Raw genomic sequence first — 12,730 nt, 5'->3', positions numbered from 1 at the left:
AAGAACCAGTTGAGATAAATGTTCAAGGATAGTGTACTATTAGTTGCATGTGTTTTCTCATGGAGAAAGCTCATGCATGCAGTCAAGGATTCATTCTTTGAGGATTGCACAGTTTTGAAGGGTTGGTTTTCCACTTAGCAAGAGAGAATCATCCACAAGGAACAATGCAAGGAAATAGGAGCTTGGAGGATAGATAGGAAGGCTGGAGAGAAGCCAAGATTTCCTATGAGCATCCGTGAGGATTGTACTGAGAGCTGGCTAGCTGTGAGAGCTAAGGCTTTGTATAATTCCTATGTATTTCCACCATGTATGATAATACAATAGTGTGTGGTTTTTAGCTGAGGCTTTCCCCAAAGTATTTTCATGTGTATTGTGCATTGATTCTTCTTCTTCTGGTTATATTGTTCAGCTCAATCTTTAAGCTTCCTCAAATTGATAGTAGAAGTAGGTTATAATATTCTTCTTTGATTTATATTGCATTATCAGGTTAACCTACCATCAGATTTTCTACATGGTATCAGCGCTGTGAACAATATACTGAGAAGAGAATTCGATGTTTGAAGTTCGGGGTTGTAGGTGCAAATCAAATTCATATCATACTTCAAGGTTGACCAATGGAATTCTATGGCTTGAGACTCAAGTATGCCTTGGAAGGTAGCTCAAATTACATAGCATGAAAAGATAGAATGGAGGCTGTATTAGAAGAAAATGGCTTGAAGGAATTCATTGATCAAGAAATCCCAAAACTAGCTTCAACTAATGTACAAGAGTTGGCTGAGTGGAAGAAGTGTGTGGCGAAGGCGAGATAAATCATCCTTGAGGGAGTTCGAGACCATATTCTCTCAAGTCTCCATGGGAATGATACTCCATTTTCAATGTGGAAGACATTGAAGGACCTCTACCTAAACAGTAGTGACCAGAGGAAATTGGCGCTCAAGGATAAGCTTCGAAGAATCAAGATGGAGAAGGGTGATACTATTTCCACATATATGAACAAGCTCACCACCTGTAGAGATCAGCTTGAAAATGTGGGAATCACTACTGTTGATGATGATATGGTGAGCCTCACTCTCCTTGGCATTCCAAAGAGTTGGAATAGCTACTAGGACTTTATGAATGGAAGGGAGAAATTTCCTGGTTGGGAATGACTGTGGTCGGATCTTATGTAGGAGGAGATCAGGAGGAGAACACAAGATGGTTTTTCATCCAAGAATGATGATGAAGAAAATATGGCCTTAGCAAGTAAGGCAAGGAAAAGGACGGGGAAGGCTTCCCATTTCAAATCGAATTATTCTCATGGAGGGAAGAAGGGTGACATGTCTAAAGTAAGATGCTTTAATTGTCATAATATGGGACATTATGCGACTAATTGCCCATCGAATAAGTACAATAAGGGATCCTAAGAAGGATCATAAGGTGAGCCATTAGCCTCTCAGTGCGAAATGGACTTTAACCTCATCGCATGCATGGTGTCATCAATGATCGTTTGTGTCTGGTATCTTGATAATGGAGCCTCATTCCACATGAACGGTGATAAAAATTTATTCAGTGCCTTGGAGGAGAAAGACCTCAAGATGCACATAGAGATGGGTGATGATGGAAGGTATATTGTTTCAGGAGTGGGCACAATTTCTTTTCAAAGGGAGCATGGAGCTCCTCTCACCTTCACAGAAGCGATGTATGTTCCTGGACTGAAGAAGAACTTGGTATCGATCACGATGTTGGAGGACAAAGGCTATGATGTTGTCTTTAGTAAAGGAAAGGTGTTCCTGAGACAAATAGCCACGGGTCACACCAAGAGGATAGGGATTTGGGTGAAGAATATCTATAAACTAGATGTATATGATTGTGTAGCATTGAGTACAAAAGAAGAATTGGTGCAAAGCCAAGACATTGGCGAGTTGTGGCATAGGTGGTTGGGCCATTTGCATCATGGGGCTTTGGAGATAATGTAGCAGATATCTACAGGACTTCCCAAAGGTAAGCTTGAGAAAGTTGACACATGCAAAGGTTGTACCTTGGGAAAGTACACCAAATCTTCCTTTCATGATTGACACAGTCGAGCAGAGTCTATCTTTGAGCGAGTTCATACTGATTTGTGTGGACCATTCTTGACAGCATCCACAACAACACAAAGGATTATGTGATTTTCATTGATGACTATTCTCGTAAATGCTGGATTTATTTCATGCAGAATAAGGACCAAAATTTCACAAAGTTTTATGAGTTCAAAGCTTTGATCGAGAAAGAGTCAGGGAAGAAGATCAAGGCCTTGAGAAGTGATGATGGTGGAGATATGTCTCTCAAGAGTTTAAGGACTTCTATGCAGTGGAAGGAATTAAACGAGAGTTGACAGCATCTCATAACCCACAGCAGAATGGGGTGGCCGAGAGGAAGAACAAAACTATTGTAGGGGTAGCACGGGAAATGTTGCATGAACAAGGCCTACCACTTCACTTTTGGGCTGAGGCATGCAACACATCAGTATATTTGCAGAATGGAAGCTTGCATCGCATACTTGGGATGAAGACACCAGAGGAAGTTTTCTCCGATAAGAGACTAGATGTGGGTCACTTCAGGATCTTTGGCTCATCGATATATTTCCATGTGAAAAAGGATGCATGGAAGAAGCTTGAGCTGACAGTAGAGTTGGAGATATTTTTGGAGTACATTGGTACACCTCACAACTATCCAGTGTACTTGCCTACCAGTCGGAGGACAGTGGTTTGCGGAGATCTCATGTTTGATGAGCATACAGCCATGAGAGTTTCCCTTGAGAGGGAGATCCAACTACAAGCTGTGGAGGAACTATTTATTCCTAAGGAGGAGGAGCCTCAAACGGATGCAGAGCATCTATATGCAAAGGTTCTAGGAGTGGAGACATCCACTCAAGAAGATTCTTCCAGAGATGGAAGAAAGCGCACAAGAGAAGCTGACAGATTGTTGGAGGATGCGAGAGAGAATGTGGGAGCGCCATCTTCTCAATGCAGATAGAGGAGGTCACCTGAGAGGTACACTGGATACATGGCCCTTGCTGGGGAATGTGTTGAGACCAAGCCATCTTCCTTTGAGGAAGCAGAGCAACAGCCTGGGTTGATGCTATGGTGGAGGAGTATGACTCCATAGTTCGTAACATTGTTTGGAATGTGGTTTTGAGGCTAGAGAACAAGTCAGTTGTGAGTTCCCATTGGCTTTACAACCTAAAGCAAGCTGCTGATGGTAGTGTGGAGAAGCATAAGGCAAGATTTTCTGCCCGTGGCTTTTCACAGGTCGAGAGGATCGTGTTGCTAAAGTATATTTTGATAGAGGAGAAAATGATGACATTTTGACAAAGGCATTGTCAAAGTGTAAATTCAACTTCCATAGAGACAGGATCAGGGTGGCAGATAATCCCTTTCCTGATGAGAGGGAGTGTTGAAATATGGCAACAAGAATATTCCAATTTAATTTGTCCTTGAATTAAATTCTGAATTAAAATCAAATTTATTATGAACAACTACTTGGAATTAATTAATTAATTATAAATTAATTAGTTGGATAAATTCAAGTTAGAAGTCTTTCTGAAGTCATGCAAGGATTATCCCTTAAATTAAGGAGATAATATTGAGTTATATTTGAGTTGTAATTAGTTAACTCAGTTTACTGAGTTAAGTCCAATTAAATTAGTTCCAAACTGTTTGAGGAACTAATAGTGAGTTAACAATCAGTTGATGCATTAATGCACTCAACTAGTGCTACTCCAGTTAACTGAACATTCCCTCGTCAGAAACTCATGCATGTATATTCTGAGAAAGACCCAATTGAGATAAATTTTCAAGGATAGTTCACTATCATTTGCATTTGTTTTCTCATGGAGAAAACTCATGCATGCAATCAAGGATTCATTCTTTGAGGATTGCGCAGTTTTGAAGGGTTGGTTTTCCACTTGGTAAGAGAGAATCATCCACAAGGAATAGCGCAAGGAAATAGGAGCTTGGAGGTAGAGAGGAAGGCTGTAGAGAAGCCAAGATTACCTGTAAGCATCTGTGAGGATTGTAATGAGAGTTGGCTATCTATGAGAGCTAAGGCTTTGTATAATTCCTATGTATTTCCACCATGTATGATAATACAATAGTGTGGGGTTTTTAGTTGAGGCTTTCCCCAAAGTATTTTCATGTGTAATGTGTCATTGATTCTTGTTCTTCTAGTTATATTGTTCAGCTTGATCTTTAAGCTTTCATAAAGTGATAGTAGAAGTAGGTTATAGTATTCTTCTTTGATTTATATTGCATTATTAGGTTAACCTACCATCAAATTTTCTACAGAGGTCTTTAGAAGTCAGCCCATGAAAGCTTGGTAAAGATGTCAGAGGAATGGGCTTCATTGGTGCACCAGTCCCAAGGTCCGTAATTGGGAAGTCATTAGTAGAGGTTGTGGGTGCCATGAATATCCTCCAATAATCATTGGGAATTTCAACAGGCTCTGCAGGGAATGATGAAGGGGGTGTTCTCACGAAAGTTTGAGTTTCTTCAACAACACTCCCCTTATCCCGTGGTGATATCAATACCCTTACAACTCCTTCCTCCCTGACACAATGGCTTGATCCCCCAGACCCTTTTCCTACTACGTCTCCTTCTCTACTGGAATGAGATGGTTCCTTGGATCTTCTACTTGCAACTTCTTCTCCCTCTATTATTTGCAATGGTACAACTTCATTAGGTACACTGCAACATACTTCTTATGTTGCTAGAAGGTTTTGTTGTCTTCAATCAACAGGAGGCACTGTGGATAGCATTGGCTATTCAACAAATTGTCCCTATGATTTTGTTCGAGTCCCTGCCCTCACAGCAACACGAGAAGATGCCTCTGATTCAGCTTTTGCGATGATTTGTTGAATGTAAGTGTTCCTTCCCAAATCTAGTCCCCCTTTCTTCGGGGATTTTCCTCTGCCCCTTTTATTCGAAACTGTGTTCATGCAAGTTGGTAAGAGGGAAATATCTAAATTAAATCACTACACTCATAACCTAGAGTAGCATGTCAAAGGACCATTCCTTCCCTAGGACGAGAGGTAGGGATTTCACAAACAAGAAAAGAAAACGGCTAAAATAAAAGAAATCTAGGGTTCAAGACCTAGAGTAGGGCGTCAAAAGACCCTTCCCTCCCTAGGATGAGATATCCGACAAGAAAATAACACACATAAAAGGAAATCTAAATATTAGGACCTAGAACAGGGTGCGAAAAGACCATTCCCTCCCCAGGACGAGAGATCGGGTTTTAACGACTCAAAAAAATTCAGAACAAATAACAAAAGCAAGCAAGTCAACCCAAAAGTAGTAAAAAAAAAAAAAACGACAAAAATCAAAATACTAAGCTCAGGACTTAGAGTAGGGTAGAACTTCCCTCCCTAAGATGAAATATTGATCCTCTCGTCAATATAGATCATGTCTTGCACCTTGTTAGCCTTCCCTGGCAACAACGCCAAAATGTTGGTGTCCGAGTGAGAATAAACTATTCCACCCTTTTCAACATTCGTTTATCAATCCAGGTGCGTACAATTTTCAATGTAACATGCAAGGTACGTGCAGGGGAAAGGTTACAATCCCAATTTAACTAAGGATTCATGACTAAGAATCAAAGAATAGCTATAACAGTAATGAGAAATAAAATTGTAGAACTTAAAAGAAATTCACAACAATCAATAAACATATGTAACAACAATAAGGAATTAACACACCATAATACAAACAACACACGTAAAGAAAATATGTATCACCTAATTAGAAGAGCGGGCCCAACTCTCTAATCAGGGCTGTGTTAAATCATAACTAAGAAGAGAACAACAACTTGGTTGTATTTAATATAAGAGAAACTGTTACAATATTTGTGTTTGCATGACTAACCCCTCGCACAGGAATAAAACCCTTTTTATACAAATACATGGGAATGACATATTCCCCAAAATATGGAAACTAATGCCCTAAAATATACAATTGTTAGAACAACAACTAATTGTCGAGAGAGTGAGAACAATAAATATCCAAAATAGGCTTTTAAATGAGCTACTAATTGGTTGTGTTGTTGCAGCATTGCCAAACAGCTATTGTGAATGCGGGACTGCTGCTGCAAGCTGTGAAGGCGATACATGTTCACTGGAATCTGTGAAAATAAAAAGGTTTAGTAGTTCACATAGGAAAAATCCCTGTGACCTTACTTCGTCAATTAAATATTCCAAGAGACATTAAAAAGAAGGGTTACCTCATAGATTTATCACAATAAATGCATATCATTTGGTGCAAAAATGATGAAAGGATAGATGAAAGTATAAGGAAAAGATAGGAAAATTTGGTGCCTAACAATGGGATAGTACCCAAGGAAAGAGAGAGAGGAATTATTGGGAATATATTGTAGAGTCAAGGGGTAGGGAGTGAAGTTCTGGGCATTGGGGATGCATAGTATGAAATGGAAAAAGAGAGGGAACAATCATGGGCACAGTGGGAAATTCTAGGAGGCAAAGGTGACAAGCTTTGGCTTTGTGACTTTGTAATGCGCAGTGATTGAGGAGAGGACTCTATGAATTACACAATTTTCCACTGCAAGGATGTATAGACGACCCTTCTTTCCACTAGGAGTTCACAATATGAAATACCAAATAGGGCTGAGAAAGGCTTGCATAGTGGGAAAGTGTAAGAAACAAGGTTTGAGTAACTGTACTATGAGTTTTTTCAATGTGAAATGAAGGCAGTTGTCCTCAAGATGGCCACAATGCATAGGTGCAAGAAATAAGGGTCTCATCATTGAATCTTAGGAATGGAAAATGCACTCACCACTTGGAAAAAATTTAAAAGTAATTGTTGGGAACACGTTCCCCCAAGGAAAGTTTTGGGGCTAAAAGCCCATGTTTTGGGATAATTTTCTAATAAACTTGTAAAGTCTCCACATTTTGTGGTTGTAGAGTGCGAAGATGTTAAGAGTGATAAAGGGTTGTCTACCCTTATTTTGTAAAGTGTAAAGTCGGCTGTATGGGATTGTATAAAAATGAGCTAAGTAAGTAAGCTCTAAGTAGTTAGTTGGTAGACAAGTTTTGGATTCCTCGCAGAGAAGACTAAGTGTTTCAGGTCTTAGATTAGGTAGAGGCTTTGCAGCTGAGTGCATAGAGGCCTAGGGTGGAAGTCCGCAGCTTAGCGCGCGGACCCCTACATCTGTGTGCGTAAAGTGGATCAAGTCTGTATTAATCTGAAGATATCAATAAAGAGAAGTATTCTACAAATTCTGTGTATTTATTTCTTGTTAATGCATCTGGTTATATTGTGTTTTTGGTTTAATTTACAATTTTCATGGGATGCATGAATGTATGTGACTGTATGGGTTATTTGAATGCAAGTAAGAATATTAGTTATGCAACGCTAACTATGGTTGACTAGTAAGATAAGTAAAACACTTAAGGTAACTTGGAAACCTATACAATACGTTGTCGTAGCAGCGCAAAAGTACCTAGACGATAGGTTAAGGCTGTGCGAAGGTCAATCATACACTTTCACGTAGGGACTGAAGGGCGGAATAAAGGGTATACTAATAGAGCCCTAAAGCTTAGTGACCTACATGAAAGTAGGAACAAAGGGTATAAAATGACATCACGACCATCTCAGGGTGCGAAACTTGGTTCCAACATCCCCCCATACTGCTTCAGGTGAGACTTCAGTCTGTGCTCGGCGGCCTGATGCTGAAAGGGCCAGTAGTGTAGGGATTTGTTTGGCTAACTAATGCTGAACTTAGGTCAGGCCCCACAAAGCCAACAAATGGTTCCGATGTCGGGAACATAATCTACCTGACAAATATGTGATGTTGTATCATTGGAATCCAACTAAGAAAGAGATCAAAGACTGGTTGGACAGGAAGATCCAAGAATTCGTGGTACAGGAGAATAGAAATTTGTGGCTGACAAAGGAACAATGGCTAGACAGGTACCTATATATAAAAATCCAAGAGATCTTTTTCTATTCCTTCCCGGTTGAGCTATACGAGTGGATTGTGAAGCTAGTGATAACCAAGGAAGGTGGAGACTTGACAGTCCTATTGTCTAGACCCTAGAGTTAGTAAAGAGACTGGAAGCCTCTAAGGATAAGGTCACCCATGCTATTGATCATTGGCTCGATCACATCATCGGAGGATTTATGACTGAATTCATGGTTGGTACCTCAATTAGTTACAGCGAGGCAGAGCGACGCTTTTTCAAAGGTTTGCGAGGTAAGTACTTGAAGTTTTTAAATACCTAGATTAAGATGTTATTGCACAAAAAATGGGTTATGTGGTTACCTTGATGTTCGGAGCTACATGAAGTGGAAAGACTTACAAAAAGCAAGGAAGAAAGGGTCCTTTAATACAACCCACTGATTTCACTATCATTGGGTGACAAAGAGGTAGTAGTGCAGGCTTCTCCGTGACGTGTAGTTCAGTTAATAAAATAGGGATTCCCACGACTACCACCTCCACCTACACCACCTACAACTTCACCACCATCACCTGCAACTTCTCCCATACCAGCACCCCCTCCACCACAGTTCAACATGGAAAATTCAGTGAAGTTGACTTTGTTTAAGGGCATGAGAAATGAGGCCTGGACCAGTTTTGGTTCGTCGTGAAATATGTATGCAAAGCTCAGGGTGTCACAAATGATCACATGAAGAAGGAAACATTGGTTAGCGCTTTACAGGATCACATGCTAACTTGGTACATCAAGTACTCTAATGATAACCCAAATGTTGGGTTGGCAAAGATCCAGACCGCGCTGAATAAAGAGTTCAGTAGGCCTAAATTCGAGGCACAGTTAATTATGGGGTTCAATGAAATCCCAATGAAACTAGGTGAGACACCTTGGGAATCAGATCAGAGGTTGAAGTGTAAAATCTGCAAAGCTAATATGAACTTAACAGATGGACAACATCGTGAATGGTTCGTGGCTTCTCTCCTGCCTTGCCTAAGGGCTACACTTTCACAACAGAAGATTACGACTCAGGTAGAGGCCTTGGAGATTGCCATAAGACTGCACGAAATGCCGATGCATGACCTGAATCTAGGGGTTCAGCAAATGCATGCGCAGTTGTAAAATATTTTCCTTGAAATGCAAAATTTGAAGCAAGACAGAATAGTTCAACCGGAGGTGCGCGAAGAGATATGGTGCTTGAAATATAAGGTTCAAGGGCATGACAAAGACTACTGCCTCATCTTTTCAAACTATATTGTAGAAGAAGGATCAATGCCTTTGAGGCCAGAAGCCCAAGAAGAACCAAGCACGGGGCCTGCATTGTGGTGCGCTATATGTCAGGTAGCTGGGAAACATGCAACTGATAATTTCCATTTGCTGCAAAAGTTTGTACAAACACCACAACAATTGTTGTGCAACTTCTGCAGGTCAGTAGGGCATGATGAGTGCAACTGCAAAAGTTATGAATTGATGATGGACAAAACACCTCCCTATAGAGTCCAGGCAGAAAAGCGACCTCCTGATCAAAGTGTTGAGATGGCATGAACATGCTTTCAAGGGCACAGCTGAGGCTGAGGTGGAGGAGGACTTGGAATTGGTTGGGAAAAACTGATCTGTTACAATTATGGAGGCTAGAACACTATGCCCATGAATGTACTAACCCGATGTGTCCATCGTGCAAATATTGTAATTAGTTTTATCATGAGACAGAGGACTTTCCTATGCTAAGAGCGAGGATACGCGACAAAAGGGTGCTACCACCTCAGCCAACTTGGAACCTGTAGATGATGAGGGTTGAGCTTGGTGAAGAGAATCTGAATGTGAATATAGTGCTCTGAAGTGGAATTGCAATGGGTTATGATAAGGGGAAATAGCCCAAAGACAACGCATGGGTTCGCAAAGCTCTGATGAAGGAGGCTGAGTTTGATTTGAAGCATGCACATGAAACGTTCATGGAAGCAAAGAAGAGCTTCACTGAGGCCTCTACCTCAAGGAGCAGGGATAACCCTGACCAGGAAATAGAGCCTTCCATGCTTACGACCTTCCTAAAGACCTGCATGAAGCTATTGTGTGATAAGAAGGCTATGAAGGGATTACAGGAGCTTATAAATAGATGTGTCAGGAACACTCTTGGTGAAACGTGTGTTGTACAAGAGATTGGTAAGCATAAAGCAAGAACTGGGAGAGAGATGACTCTGACTACGTAGAAAGGAGAATATTAAATGGATCATGTTATTCTAAATATGGGGTCAAACGTGAAAATTTTACCAAAGCAGACTTGGGAGCGGATGGGAAGACTCGTGCTATAGTGGTCTCTGATTCAGTTAAGGATGCCAAATCAACAAAAGATCATCCCCATGGGACCACTGTAAGGAGTAAAAATAGATATTGAAGGCGCGAGCGCATTGGCTTACTTTGAAGTGATATAAATTGTGGATGACAACAACCCCTACCCTGCGCTCCTTGGCATTGATTGCGCTACTAACATGAATGGGGTAATCAACTTAAAGAAGCGAAAGATTATATTTGAAAAGAAATCACTTTGTGTAATAGTACCCCTAGATCCTACTGAAGGATCATGCTATACTGAATTGGTACGCGATTATGAGAGTGATGTGACTTAGACTGCATATATAAGATAACAACACGAGACCAAGATGAGGTGAATCTGACAGCGGATGGATGTATTACATGGGAACACGAGAGTTCCTCCACCTCAAACTCTGATGAAGAATTAGAGCGCTAACAAAATCAGCTACATGAAGTAACCATACTGAGTTATAACATGATGACCTGATCACTGTGTTGTGTATCATTAGAGGTAAGAAATATTCCCACTTATGATGGCCTGAATGATGTAGATGTATTTTTGGATGCATTTGAGAGGGAAGTACCAGAAAAGTAGCACTTCAAGGCTTTGGAGTAGGCACTGCGCACTACGCCCGCAAGATGGTGGGGTACGCACAAGGGTAGCTTTGATGATTGGTGCGAGTGTAGGAGGATGATGAGAACACACTTTGGGAAGTTGAAGGTATGACTGACAGACAAATATGATGGGAAGGATGATACATGTGCACACTTGGCCAAATGGGCTAAGGCTTATGCAATGAAGCCCTAACCTGAATGGGTGCACTTGTTCTGTCACACCTTGGATGTCATCCTGATGAACTGATACTTGGAAAGATAGCTCTACCATGTTATAGATGAATGTGATATTTTGCGCAAAGGATTCATAATGATGTTAAACTTCGAAGATGGGTTTGACTGTATTAATGAAGCGGTACAAGAAGTTAAAGCAGCAATCCTTAGGATACTGCAGGATCCTTTGGATTTGATTTATCCCGATTGCACTACTCAGCTGAGCCACACGCTAGAATGCTATAACATTATTGCTAAAGAAGAAGACGAGGATCCACGAAATATTAATATCCCTGAAACCGAGGGTCACAATGAGGTCGAGGGATCATAGATTGAGAATCCTAATATAATTGCACCACTGAAATGAAAGAGGTAAATATTGGTACAGAGGCGGAGCCCAAATTTACGAATATTGGAGATTACTGGGATGACAGGATAGTCGATAAGGTCACTAAATTGCTTCGCGAATACCAGGATTTGTTCCCTACCAAGTTTACAGAGCTAAAGGGGATAATAGGAGACCTAGGCATTATGAAGATCACGTTAAAACCCCTTGCAAAGCCAGTTAAGCAAAGGCCTTACCATCTCAATCCGAAGTATAAGGAGAATGTCCACTTAGAGCTAGACAAGATGCTCATGGTAGGAATCATTGAGCCCATAGAAGAATCTGATTGGGTAAGCCCAATGATGGTACAGGAAAATAAGCAAAAGGAGAAATAAGGATAGGCGTAGATCTCAAGAAGTTGAATGATGCTTGTGTACATGATCCCTTCCCAACTCCGTGCACTAATGAGGTATTGGATAATGTAGGTGGCTAGGAAGCATACTCCTTCACTGATGGGTTCTCTGGTTACCATCAGATCAAAATCACGCATGAGGAAATAAGCAAGATGACCTTTGCGACTGAATGGGGGTGTTTTCAGTACACTGTAATGCCTTTCAGATTGAATAATGCGCCTGCGATTTTTTCAAGAATAGTCATTGCTACATTCAAAGAATTCATTCATAAGTTTCTAGAGGTGTACTTTGATGATTGGACTATGTTTTGGTTGGTAAAATTCCATGTGGTAAGTTTGCGCCTGATGCTAGATACTTGTCGAAGGTACCAAATTGCGCTCAATCTGAAGAAATGTCTGTTTTGTGTTCCTTTTGGGACTTTGTTGGGTCATGTGGTTTGTAGATAGGGACTGATGGTAGATCCCGCGAAGGTTGCAGTGATACTTAAATTGGAGGCACCAAGGAGTGTAAAACAACTACGTGCAACTTTAGGACATACTGGGTATTACAGGAAGTTTATCAAGGGATATGCCCAGATCACTGCGCCTATGGAGAAGTTGTTGAAAAAGGATGTCATTTTCTGTTGGAACGAGGACTGTTAGAAGAGCTTGGATGCGTTGCAAGGAAAAATGGTTACCACACCGATTTTAGTATTACCAGACTGGAAGAAGGAGTTTCATGTACATGTAGACATGTCATGTATAGCAATAGGAGAAGTACTGACATGGGCTGGCAGAGGAGAATTGGACCATCCTATAGCATTTGCAAGCAGGAGTTTATCCAAGGCTGAGAAGAATTATTCCACCATTGAGCATGAAGCGTTAGTCATGGTATACATGCTCCAAAAGTTTAGAC

The sequence above is a fragment of the Pinus tabuliformis genome, chromosome 5_2, assembly GCF_031772625.1.
Source record: "Pinus tabuliformis cultivar Carrire ecotype Pingquan chromosome 5_2, CPIR1, whole genome shotgun sequence".
Classification (NCBI taxonomy): domain Eukaryota; kingdom Viridiplantae; phylum Streptophyta; class Pinopsida; order Pinales; family Pinaceae; genus Pinus; species Pinus tabuliformis.
This window is presented reverse-complemented; position numbering follows the sequence as displayed.